The following is a 14,046-nucleotide window of genomic DNA, read 5'->3' on the forward strand; positions in this document are numbered from 1 at the left end:
TTAAAATAAATAAGGAAAGAGAATCCACATTCTCAATTTAAATGCTTAGTCATTCAGTCAGTCATTTTCCAACCCGCTATATCCTCACACAGGGTCATGGGGGTCTGCTGGAGTCAATCCCAGCCAGCACAGGGCGTAAGGTAGGAACAAATCCCAGACAGGGCGCCAGCCCTCCGCATTTAAATGCTTATTCTAAACTTTTATTGATTAGATCCTGCCAGGTTTTAAAAACTTTTTGCACAGATCCTATAAGTGAGAATTTGATTTTTTCTGATTTCAAATAGTATATAACATCAGTTACCCACTCACTTAAAAGAGGTGGGCTAGGGTTCTTCCCATAGAGCAAAACCAGTCTACGAGCTAATAGTTTGTTTATCCTTCTCCACCTTAAGCCCATTTGGAAGTCCGCCAAACACAGCTGTTAGTGAATTAGGAGGGATTGTGACACCAAGGCTGTCTGAAAGGCAGTTAAATATTTTGGTCCAAAATTATGTTAATTTGATGCAGGTCCAAAACATGTGGCCCAGTGGAACTGGAGCTCGATTGAAATGTTCTCAGGTTGGATCTTGCCCTGGAAACATTTTAAACAAATTTAAACAAGAGAGATGTGCTCGATAAAAGATTTTAAGTTTCACAAATGCATGCTTTGCGCAAATGGAGCTCGAGTGAATTTTGTGCATAAAAAGGTGACTGAGTAAACATATAAACCCTTGTGGCTTATTTTTTGGAAGTCACTGTGTACTGTGAAAATTCCTAAGGACTAGAAAATGACAAATATTATCCTCTGTTGTTAATTGGCCATACTTCAACAATTAATTAATGGACATATATTTTTGTTTTCCGTTTATGATAATCAGTTGCAAAGCACTTTGTTTTCTTATGTGTTTAAACAATCTGTTTCTTTACATGTACTAATTCTGTATTTTGTAACTGGTAAAATGTATACTTGCATTTTACTAGAAAACTTGTCACAGCATTCTGCTTATAATGTTAGATCTGTTACAAATGGTGTCACACGTGTATGCACAGAGGACAACTGAAGGGCTCTAGTGACTGTAAGTTTACCACCATACCAGGGGTTGGGTGCTGCGTCCTAATGCTGTTCTCTCTTTCTTTCTCTTTAGACCAGATGATTGATGGCTATGACACCTCTGACATCATTTTCTTTGTCCATCCATATGGACCCTCGTCTTCCTGATGAAAACCAGAAGCTCCGCTAGCTTTGTCAGTTCAATCCCGAACTAGCGTCTGGAAAGGTGTCTCTGGAATTATTGCGTGTTCTGTTTTGTTTTTGCAAATCCAGTTATATGGATTTACCAGGCTGGTACCCCAACTCTTTATCGTTGTATCTCTTGTTTCTCTTACACTGACTGTGGACCCTCCAGCAAGGCTGTTGACTGCAGTTTTAGTTTTCTCTCCTCCACTGTCAACTGAACACATCACGGACACAATGTTATCGTTTTTGTCTCATCATCATTTGTTATTTCGGAGGCTGCTTCTGTTTTACTTTATTTTTGTGTTATGTATATTGTTACATATAAACATATGTAACATATTGTTACATATTGTTGTTATAAATTTCTGTTAGCACTAATGCCCCATGACAACAATGGAAACAACATTATAAATTAACTTTTTACATACAAAGGGCTGACTTTGAGGAAGTTCACCAAGTACATACATATAAAAAAATGAAACAAACACTTGGCTACACATGTATGTGCATTTTATATGTATTACTATTGGCTGGTATTTTATGCTGCGGTGGGTTGGCACCCTGCCCGGGATTGGTTCCTGCCTTGTGCCCTGTGTTGGCTGGGATTGGCTCCAGCAGACCCCCGTGACCCTGTGTTCGGATTCAGCGGGTTGGAAAATGGATGGATGGATGGAATTTTATGGTGTTTTGTTTTATTTAATTGTATTGTATGGTGTCCTTGGGTACCTTGAAAGATTTTTGTAAATACAATGTTTTATTATTATTATTATTAAACAAAATTCTTTACACTAAAGCATAGTTTCTTAAACTATGGGTTGCTGAATTTTGGGTCAAGCAGAGTCATGTCTCACCATCGTTGTCAATAGGAAAGCACTGAATACGGTTTGCAAAGTGTCTCACAATGGGCTGCCACAGGCAGTTTAAACAACCAACATTGCTCTGCTACAAATGTCGCCGGCAATTCTCCAAGGTTGACCCCCCACCTTCCCACTTTGAATGTCGGCAGTGATTCTCCAAGGGGACCCGGGGCTGGGACGGCTGGTACCCCACCCCCTCCAGATTACTATCAGCAGCGGTTCTCCACATTCAGCTGAAGGCAGTGCATCATTCAATTTTTAGACAAATCCAGCGATGTGTCTGAATGCTAAAGTGTAACCTTGTTTCGCAGGAAGATTTTTCCTATGTTTGTTTTTTAACGCATGTCATGCATTATTCACAAAAGAGACACAGGTGTATTTTATTCATAGGGGTCTTTTTCAGAGACTTGTTAGGCATGGCAGGCTTATCCATCATAAACGTGGTCTTAATTTTGATCAGATGACATGGAGCAGAGCAGGCAGCACTCTATGCTGTTTAAATCTCCGCCCCTACCTTGTGCCCTGAGATGTTGGATTGGCTGAGAAATGTGACACTCAGCGAGCTAGATAGATAGATAGATAGATAGATAGATAGATAGATAGATAGATAGATAGATAGATAGATAGATACTTTATTAATCCCAAGGGGAAATTCACATTCTCCAGCAGCAGCATACTGATACAATAAACAATATTAAATTAAAGTTTGATAATAATGCAGGTAAAAAAACAGACAATAACTATGTATAATGTTAAATGTTAACGTTTACCCTCACCCCGGGTGGAATTGAAGAGTCGCATAGTTTGGGGGAGGAACGATCTCCTCAGTCTGTCAGTGGAGCAGGACAGTGACAGCAGTCTGTTGCTGAAGCTGCTCTTCTGTCTGGAGATGATCCTATTTAGTGGATGCAGTGGATTCTCCATGATTGATAGGAGCCTGCTGAGCGCCCGTCGCTCTGCCACAGATGTTAAACTGTCCAGCTCCATGCCAACGATAGAGCCTGCCTTCCTCACCAGTTTGTCCAGGCGTGAGGTGTCTTTCTTCTTAATGCTGCCTCCCCAGCACACCACCGTGTAGAAGAGGGCGCTCGCCACAACCGTCTGATAGAACATCTGCAGCATCTTATTACAGATGTTGAAGGACGCCAGCCTTCTAAGGAAGTATAACCGGCTCTGTCCTTTCTTGCACAGAGCATCAGTATTGGCAGTCCAGTCTAATTTATCATCCAGCTGCACTCCCAGATATTTATAGGTCTGTACCCTCTGCACACAGTCACCTCTGATGATCACGGGGTCCATGAGGGGTCTGGGCCTCCTAAAATCCACCACCAGCTCCTTGGTTTTGCTGGTGTTCAGTTGTAGGTGGTTTGAGTCGCACCATTTAACAAAGTCATTGATTAGGTCCCTATACTCATCCTCCAGCCCATTCCTGATGCAGCCCACGATAGCAGTGTCATCAGCGAACTTTTGCACATGGCAGGACTCCGAGTTGTGTTGGAAGTCCAATGTATATAGGCTGAACAGGACCGGAGAAAGTACAGTCCCTTGTGGCGCTCCTGTGTTGCTGACCACAATGGCAGACGTGCAGTTCCCAAGACGCACATACTGAGGTCTGTCTTTAAGATAGTCCACGATCCATGCCACCAGGTATGAATCTAATCCCATCTCTGTCAGCTTGTCCCTAAGGAGCAGAGGTTGGATTGTGTTGAAGGCGCTAGAGAAGTCTAGAAACATAATTCTTACAGCACCACTGCCTCTGTCCAAGTGAGAGAGGGATTGGTGTAGCATATAGATGATGGCATCCTCCGCTCCCACCTTCTCCTGATATGCAAACTGCAGAGGGTCAAGGACGTGTTGAACCTGTGGCCGAAGGTGGTGAAGCAGCAGCCTCTCCATGGTCTTTATCACATGTGATGTCAGAGCAACAGGCCGAAAGTCATTCAGCTCACTAGGACGTGATACCTTTGGGACTGGGGTGATACAAGATGTTTTCCAAAAGCCTCGGGACTCTCCCCTGTTCCAGGCTCAGGTTGAAGATGCGCTGTAGAGGACCCCCCAGCTCCGATGCACAGACCTTCAGCAGTCGTGACGATACTCCATCTGGACCTGCTGCTTTGCTAGTATATGTTAGACGTCTAGCTCTATTAGCACTTCTATAAAGCAACTGCATTTTGTTTCAAAAATTTGATGGACCTTCTATTTTTTTGATAGATTGGGACGCTATAAACATTCCTGTAGCCATTATATAACTATGCAAAGCAGAAACACTTTGGAATCATTGAATAACTGGATCAGTGTTTTGTCTTACTTGTATTACACCATATTTGGCTTTAGTCTATTCCAGTCTTCTATAGGTGCATAGGTAATGTTCTACAAAGACTTTGCAACCAAATTGAGGTAGTTACGGAAATCACACAACACCCATTATTTCCATAATAAATTACTTGTATTGTTAAAAAGAAGAAACAATAACTTACAGCTGTAACTACTAACTATGCAGTCCAGGAAAGCAGTATTAACATGCCGATGTGACAACAATCTCCTCAGCCCTGTACGTGCACAGCCTCCTAAAGTATCTGTCAACATCAGGCTTTGATTGTAACAAATTGGAAAAGTCCACTAGGTCATATATCTCACATAGCATGCTCATATCCAAAGCTACATCAATCAATTGGTTTTATATTGCAGAGCATCTTTCATAGTGACAGTACCTTAAACCAGAGCTCAGCAAATTCTGCACTGTGTTCATATGAAACTATCTTTTGAACAGAATGGCTAATAATATTTACTAAGAAATGATCAGGACAGACTGTCAAGAAAATGAGGACCCTGGGTGATTTCAAAATGATGGTAAAATTAAATTTGTATTTAAGAATGCTGGACATTTTACACCAAGGATTAGCAAACATGCGTATGCGGACACCTGAAAATGATGGTGTAATACTTGAAAATTAAAAGCACCCATAGGAATAAGAAATAAATTAAAAAGAAATATCTTTTTGGTTTCTCCTAGACGACGATGAGAAATGGAGACGTGTTCTTTGGCCTCATGCTTCTCGGATTTTTCTCCTGAGAAAAAATTAACACAGTCGTCTCACAAGTGTCTCCTCTTGAGTTTCAGCAGAGATCTCAGCAAAGTCATACAAGGAGCTCAGATTTTCCAAATAGTGTCTTGACATTTTCTTTTGCAATTTGCAGTTGTTTGCATTCTGTGCTCAGTAACGTCTGGTGAAATGTATGGACAGTTGTTTGTGGTAATAAAACATTTTATTATGATTACAATACAATACAATTTATTTTTGTATAGTCCAAAATCACACAAGAAGTGCCTCAATGGGCTTTAACAGGCCCTGCCTCTTGACAGCCCCCCAGTGTTGACTCTCTAAGAAGACAAGGAAAAACTGGAAGAAACTTTGAGAAAGGCAGTTCAAAGAGAGACCCCTTTCCAGGTAGGTTGGGCGTGCAGTGGGTGTCAAAAAGAAAAAGGGGGGTCAATACAATACAATACACAGAACAGAACAAATCCTCAATACAGTATAAAAATAAAATTATTACACGTATGGAGCAGAATTCAACAGAAGATGATATCACATAATATGATTTAGATTTGTTTTGAGTCCTGGAGACCTCGGTCATCAAGCTGCCTCCCCCAATTGGCCATTCCACAGCCGAGACAGCGCTGGGCCAGTCAATCCAATGAAAGGACCCCTCTCCCCCATGATTCCTGTGATCCTCCATCAGAGATGACTTTACCTTAGGCAAGCAGACAACTTGGCAGGTGGGCCGTGGGCACCAAATGCCACATTAAATTACCGAGAAGAGAAACAGAATAGGTGAGTGTTAGTAACAAATTAGAACTATCATGTTACTTATGTTTTAGTGCTAATGACTAACAACAGAGATGCAGTCTGTACAGTTAATCAGCAGCTCTGGTCAGGGTGTGCTAAACTGAAGTAGTGAGTCTTCAGCCGGGATTTAAAAGCTGAGACCGAAGGGGCATTTCTTATAGTGGCAGGCAGACCATTCCACAGTTTAGGAGCCCTGTAACTAAAAGCTCGACCTCCCACTGTTATTTTATTAATCCTTGGAATCATAAGTAGACCGGCATCTTGAGATCTTAATGTGCGGTCTGGTTTGTAAAGTCACGATATGTTCAGACAAGTAAGCCAGACCTCGGCCATTTAATACTTTATATGTTAAAAGGAGGATTTTGAAATCTTCCCTAAACTTAACAGGGAGCCAGTGTAAGGATTTAAGAACTGGAGTTTTTTTTTTTTGGTCTTTATTTGGCCTTATACAATTTCTTGTATTAGGAATTTGTTAGTTTTCGCATACCCCTTGGGGTCAGAGCGCAGGGTCAGCCATTGTACAGCACACCTGGAGCAATTACAAGGGCCCAGCAGAGTAGGATCTCTTTTGGCAACGACGGGGATTCGAACCAGTAACCTTCTGGATTCCAGCACAGATACTTAGCCTCAGAGCCACCACTCCACATTATGTGTTCATATTTCCTTGTTCTTGTAATAATTCTTGCAGCAGCATTTTGGATTAACTGGAGGCTGTGTAAAGAACAGTTTGAACATCCAGTGAACACCGCATTGCAGTAGTCAATCCTACTAGAAATAAAAGCATGAATTAATTTCTCAGAATCCTGCTCATTTAGAAAGTACCTTAATTTCCCAACATTTTTAAGATGGAAGAAACATGATTTGGATACCTTTGTGACATGCTAGAGTCAAAGATAACTCCTAGATTGCGGGCTGATTCAGTAAAATTTATGGTGATTCCAACTGAGTTAAATGATGACAAAATATTGTTGCGATCAGCGTCATTCCCTCCAACAATTTAAATCTCTGTTTTATCGGTGTTTAAAGATAGGTAGTTCTCATCTCTCCACTCCTTTAATTACAAAAGTGTAGTCCTTGTTTCTGAATAATACTATTAGCTGCTCTAATTTATATTGCTGTGCTCCGATTAGATCACAGTAATTCTGTAAGATAAGATAGGCAATATGACTTAGTGGTTAAGACTTTGGACTTCAAGCCCTGAGGTTATGTGTTTAAATCCCACCTCTGACACCATGTAACTATGAGTAAGTCACTTTGCATGCCTGTGCTCCAATTGGAAAAACAAAAGGAATGTAACCAATCATATCTCAGATGTTGTAAATCACTTTTAATGAATGTTTTTTCCTAAATATGGTCAAAAGGACATGCTAATATTCTGGATCACTGCTATAACTTGACAAAAGACTCTTAACACCCACTGCTGCACCCATATGTTGAATGGTCTTATCACCTATCAGTACTCCTACCACCAGCTTACAAACAGAGGCTCAAATGTCAGGAGTTGGTAAGAAAGGTAGTTTAGTGCTGAACTAAAGAAGTACAGGAATACACAGGCAAAAACATCCACAGTTCCATGAAGAATCCCACAATCAGCCTAACATTCTCATTACCAGGATTTCCAAATGTGATTGGGGCACATGGGACTGATCAGAGTGGAGTTTGATCAAACATTAATTAGAAAATGTACCTCTCCTCCTGATGAATAATCAGACACAGTGTCTTCATCAAATATTTGACCTTCGTCAATATCTCGTTGGTCAGACACAAGTTCTAGGGATATGACATTCCCTGCAAATTAACCCAACAGAAAAAAAGAGGGCTATATGGAACATACCTATGGCACACATGGAGGACAAATATATGCAATGACCATCCTTTACCTGAAATGAAGTGACCACTGCATCCTGCCACTGGTTCTGAGGAGGAGCTTCCCCCTGGAATGCCCTCAGAAACAGGGCGATGGGTATTTTGCTGGAGAGCCAACTCTTCTGCAGGGGTTAGTTCTGGGCCGCGTGGACCTCCACCTGTTTTTTGCTTGTCTGCCTTCTTATTAGCTTTAAAATTAATGTTTTTTATATTATATATGATTCTTTATGTCAACAATTTCTTAAATAGTTATGTACCAATATTTACCAGATTGAAGTATATTATTGTACTTCACTTTAACCTTTTCCCATGTTCTCCTTGTGCTCACGTTTGATCTGGAATTATGACATATTAAATAATAATTAATCTGACATATAGGAAATAAAAAGCTGCTTTCAGTAAGTACAACTTAGCGTTTAATTTGTCAGCCACTTTTTGCCAGCTTTCTTTTCTGGTCTGAGCTGCTTTTGCAGTGTTACCCCTTGTGCATATTAAATCTTGAAATTCTTCATATCCTTCGAATGAAAGGTCTTGCGCTACGTGTGTGAAAAAAAATGCGACTGTTCTTTCGTCATTTTGTTACAGCCTATCAAAGTGTTTTCTAGACTCAATATATATGGGCTTTTCACTCAGCTTGGGCGCGCGCATTCATCTCGTATGATTAGATCCAGCTAGACTAATCTACTACACAGCTGCGTTTGAAAAACCAACCTATCCCAGATGAGTGTCACCGGCATTAACTTATCCAAGATAAGGCATCTGATCTCAGATGATTTAAGCGACGTACGAAAAATACCCCCCAGTAGCTAATGCATGCATGCCAGTGCGTACCGGCAACTTGGCCCACATTACCAGCCCATATTAAAACCCCCACTCTGCTCTCTGCTAGAATTATTCTAACCTTTAAGGGGATAACTCCTTCCCCTTTGTTCAATCTAATCTGCACAATCAAGAGTGTTTTCGTACATACAGTACAAGACCCCCCTCTGCTTAATCTTAGATGTAATTCATTGTGACTAGTAAGGGGTGCCTCTGAGCCGCAAGCCTTCAAACACCAACACAAGTCCTGGGGTTCAGTAAAAAGGTTATTTTATCAGAATGCCTCCATGGGTACAAACTCAAGTTTAATTCCCTCTTCCTCCTCTCCTTCTCCCTCTCCTTTCACTACATCTATTGCAAGGGTGTCCAACTCCGGTCCTGGTGGGTCACAGTGGCGCAGGTTTTCTTTCTAACCCTTTTCCTAATCCAGTGTCCAGTTTTCACTGCTAATTAACTTTATTTTAATAGCCCCGTTTTTAAAGATTCAGTCCTTTTCTTCATTAAATGGCAGACAAACAAAAATGAGACGTGAAACAAGCCAACAGATGACCAGCTAAACTGAAGCTTCAAACTCCAACCAATTTTGCTCCAACCAATTTGTTAATTAGAAACCAATTCTTGCTGTTAATTAAACAAGTCGAGTCAAGTTGGGGAGCGTGTACTGGTACAGTACATTGCCGCACCCACCATGTGACAAAACAGTTCAGGATCCCGGTTGGCAACCCCCCAGGGAGACATGCGGTCCAGTCCCAACCTCCGGAAATGACCTTCTATCTGCCACAGCCAGGTGTTACATGGGCGACCCCTTTTCCTGGTCCAGCCACTCAGGGCCCCAACAATGAGGATTCTACAAGCCAGACCACCCTCGGGGCATTGTGCCACATGGCCGTAGAGCCGTCACTGAGGCTCCCTCACAATGCAGGTCATGTGCCTCATTTGGGACTCCATGAGCAACAGCTCATTTGACACAAAGTCAAACCAACGGTTCCCAAGGATTTTCCGGCGAGACACAGCACTGTAGGAGTCCAGTCTTCGTCTCAGGTCACTGGATAGCGTCCATGTCTCACAACCATATAGCAAGACAGGAAGAACCAGGATCCTATAGACTTGGACCTTTGTCCTTTTGTATAGATATCAGAAGCGCCACATACCCCTTTCCAGTAACCACATGACCCCCCCATGCTCTCCCAGTCCGTCTACTGACTTCATAGGAAGAGTCACCAGAAACATGAATGTCACCACTGAGGTAAGTAAACCTCTTGATGCAGTCGACACTGCAGACAGACAAACTACTGATGACTGTGCCTAAGAGGTCATTAAAGGCCTGGATTTTGGTTTTTATCAGGACACTCACAAGCTTAGACACTCAGACTCTCGACTACAGCAGAAATTTACAAAACTGTTGATTTTTTGTTTTTTCTAAGAACACCATCAAAATGTTTAGGTGACCTGAGCAGATGAACCTTACTTAGACCTTCGCCTTTCTTTATTTTCAGGTTAGCTGGTCCTGTAGTGGCTCGTTTTGTGTCTCATTATTGTTTGGCTGCTACTTAAGGAAAAAGAAAACAACTAAGAGGTCTGAGTCAAGTTAATTAAAACTGAGGCAACAAAAGTTAATTAGCAGCAAAAACTGTTTACTAATTAAGAAGATGGTTGGAATGAAAACCTGCAGCCACTGCGGCCCTCCAGGAGCAGAATTGGACACCCCTAATCTAGTGCTAAGTCATGGTCCATTGGAAATATTTCTGGATCATGGATCAAGTCCCACAAATTAGAGGGTGGCAAATATCCACAGCACCCCCTTCGGAACCTATGGAACCCAACAGGGCTGTCCTATGGGACTACAAATCCCAGCATACTCTGCAGGTGTCCAAATGGTTAGCAATGCCCCAGGATGCTGCCACCTATCATGTTTGGGGAGCAAATAGTCCAGGCAAGCTGCCATTTTATTATACTGGCCTCCCTTGGCCAGTTAAGCGACTTTTATAGAATCACTCTGTGATGCCAGCATCTCCATCATAGTGTTGGTATCCTCTGCCATACACCTTTATAAGAAGCTTGCTGTGTGACCCTGATTTGAATCTCTCAGGTTGTATGTTTTCCATATCTAATATTTATGGCTGTTTTGTTTTTTTCCAAATGAACATAAGTAATAATTGAAACAGAGTTTGAGTATTAGTTTGCAGAAGTTGTCCTGTTGTTTGCTGGCACTGAGCAATGACTGATGAGTGTTAATATAGCAAGCTGGGTTCATTTAGTTTTACATTCTTTCAGGGGTAGTGATGTGAGTGTAGAGCTAAATCCATAACTCAGCAAGGGAAGATCTTTTAAGCAATCCCTTGGCTTCTGTTAGATTTATACAGCACTTCAAAGGTAGCTATTCAGGTACGGAGTGCCACGTCCTTAGTTCTGGCAGGTGTGCAGCCCTTGAGGCTGATTTTGGCCTTTGTAGATGTATTATGAGGTGTAGCCCTTTCAGGAGAAATAATTCAAAGATGGATCACCATGCCCGTGGGGTGGCTTCGAGGCCCCTGGTTAAGAACTGAAGCTGAGATAGCCAGCCTTGGCCAGTGTAGAGGTATTCTTACTTTGTATTTGATGTCATCTGCAATGAGTGAATGTTAAATAGATAAGTACTATGATGATCTACATTTACTTATTTGGCTGACGTCTTTATCCAAGGTCAATTACAACATCTGAGATACAATTGGTTGCATTTTTTTTGGTTTTCCAATTGGAGCACAAGCAGGTGATGTGACTTGCTCATGTTCACACAGTGTCAGTGGTGGGATCTGAACTCATATCAGTGTTTGATGTCCAAAGCCTTAACCACACAACACATTGCAGAATTTACGCGTGAATCAAGGCTAACAGTTTAGGCATTTTTTTTACTATATTCTAAATCTGATATGTGTATCATCTGTATGTGTGATATGATCTAGAGTTAGGACCTGTCACACACGTGTGAGTAGGAGGGAGTGTGTATGGACCAAGTGAGGGTAATTACACACCAGGACAGGGAGTGGCGGGGTGTGCTAAACCTTCTTCTGTTATCTCTGCAGACCAAACATGGGAAAACCTGTCTGACTCATCCCTGAAGACATCCCTTCCGGTTCTGGTGCATAACCCAATGTCATTTCCAGTTCCGGCACCCAGAAAAAGGTCACTTTCAGTTCCAGCACCCAGAAGAAGGTCACTTCCAGTTCCAGCGCCCAGAAGAGCATCACTTCCAGTTCCAATGCCTAGAAGAATGTCACTTCCAGTTACAACGTCAGAAGAAGGTCACTTCCGGTTCACATACATCACTTCTGGTCTTGGTATTTGAAGCCTCCATCTTAACAACTATTCGGAAGTTCTTGTTTGGACTCCATCAAAGACACTACTGTCTAGTTTTCAAAACCCATTCCAGCCAGGGATATTATAAGGGTGGCTGCCCCAAATGTCTTTCAGTGTGTCGAGTCTGATCATTTCACAGACCAAAGCAAGAGAGGACGTGAGGCTTTGTAAAGCAGTGTTTCACCACCTTTGAGGTGTCGTGCCCCACTTTTTCTTCTGTAAGTATCTTTGAAACCCACCAAGGATAGGAGGCAAATCAAGCACAAATACCACAGCAGGTGGGGTGGGGACCTTCTTTTTGAACCAAGCACTATGGGTGTTCTGCGTCCCCCTTGGTGAATCCAATAGGCAAGGGATCGGTATTTATGAGTGGAATGGAGCCTTCAAATAAAAACACAATAGCAAATGAAATTCCATAAACCAGTTTTTGAACCAACTAAAAAAGAACCATTGCTTAAATTGATAGTGATAGTGATGACATTGCAAACTGGTCATCAGATATGGGCATGGATAGTGAAACTGATGCATGCAACACTGTACGGTCGGACCACCATAATATGCCTGGTGACTCCAGTCTTGACAGTAGCTGTGTGCAAAAAAGGCAAAATGATTGTGATCAAGTGCAAAGACAACAAAGACGTTAGCCCCCTAAGCACTGTTCACAATGAAGCAAAGATCAATGTCCATGTCCAGGCAAATATGGAAGTCACTATGCCTTATGCTGTGGTAGTCTATAATAAGACAAGGGGCACATTGCTCAGGGCATCAGGCACTGGCATTCTACCTCTCTCATGAAGAACAGGAACTAAACCTGCATCAGTACAGCAGTGGATACTAGACATACGTGTCCTACTGTATTTATGTCAGTGTTTCAGTGTTTACATCTGAACGTTACAGAGGTGGAGTGATAGCACTGCTGCCTTGCATTAAGGAGACCAGGGTTCATGTCATAAGTGTGCATGCTCTTCTCATGTTCACGTGGGGCTCCTCTGGATTCTTGGGTTTCCTCCTACAGTCCAAAGACATGCTGGTTAGGTGAACTGGTGACACTAAATTGGCCCTGACATGTGCATGTGCGCACACCATCCTGCAAAAGACTTATGCTTACTGAGATAGTCTTCAACCCTGCGAAATGGATAGAGCAGGTTAGAAAATGATACATGTAATAACATTTTTCGTTGTTGAAAATAAATCGACATTTTTAGCTCATTTTCAGGGGATAAACTTAACATTAAGGAAGATACATATCATTAATGGTATTTGAGATGCACATCATATTGTAAATATATATTACTAATAGCTTACCATATTTGACACAAGATGTGAATGTTCGGAGGAGGTCCTGACTCTCTGTGGTCATTAAAGATCACTGGGCATCCTTTGTAAAGAGGAGTAAGGTGTATCCCGATGTCCAGACTAAATAGCCCACCTCAGCATAGCCACTCTGGCCCCCTATTCTTCCCCTGTCTCTAATTGGCTAACTTTCTTTCACACCTTCACCACATAACAGCTAATGATTGGTAGGTGTACCAGCACACAAAATGGCTGCCATGTGGATGCTACATATTGGTGGTGGTGGAATGGCTCCTCACTCATTGAATCACTTTGAGTAGTGAGAAAAGTGTTATATAAATGTAAAGAATGAATGTGCAGGCCAGCGCCAATTAACCAGTGAGGTAAGTAAAAACCTAAAAGCACTTAATAAAATAGCCCACTGTGACATGCCCCCCCCCCCACATCTTTATATCAGGCACGTATAATTTAATAATTCATACATTTTATGAAAGTAACTGTATGTATGTGTGTATATAAATAATATAATTTGTTTATTCATTTATATACTAGCTGTCTCCCGCAGCTCCGCCCACGTAGTAGTTAAACAAGACAAACTTTAACATTCAATTAAAACAAAATGTAATTCTGGAGAAGCAGAAGGTACAGTAGGTACACAAACGTTGGAACTGTATGTGATTGTGTTCAGCTCTGACGGGAGAGTGACCCCCACGTGGGGAGAAAAGCACATGGCCGTGATATCTCTGGTAATAAGCAACTACCCTCTAAAACACACGTAGCTCTGATCTCTCCCTCTCAAAAACGTCAAACG

This window comes from Erpetoichthys calabaricus, chromosome 2 (assembly GCF_900747795.2).
Source record: "Erpetoichthys calabaricus chromosome 2, fErpCal1.3, whole genome shotgun sequence".
Lineage (NCBI taxonomy): Eukaryota > Metazoa > Chordata > Cladistia > Polypteriformes > Polypteridae > Erpetoichthys > Erpetoichthys calabaricus.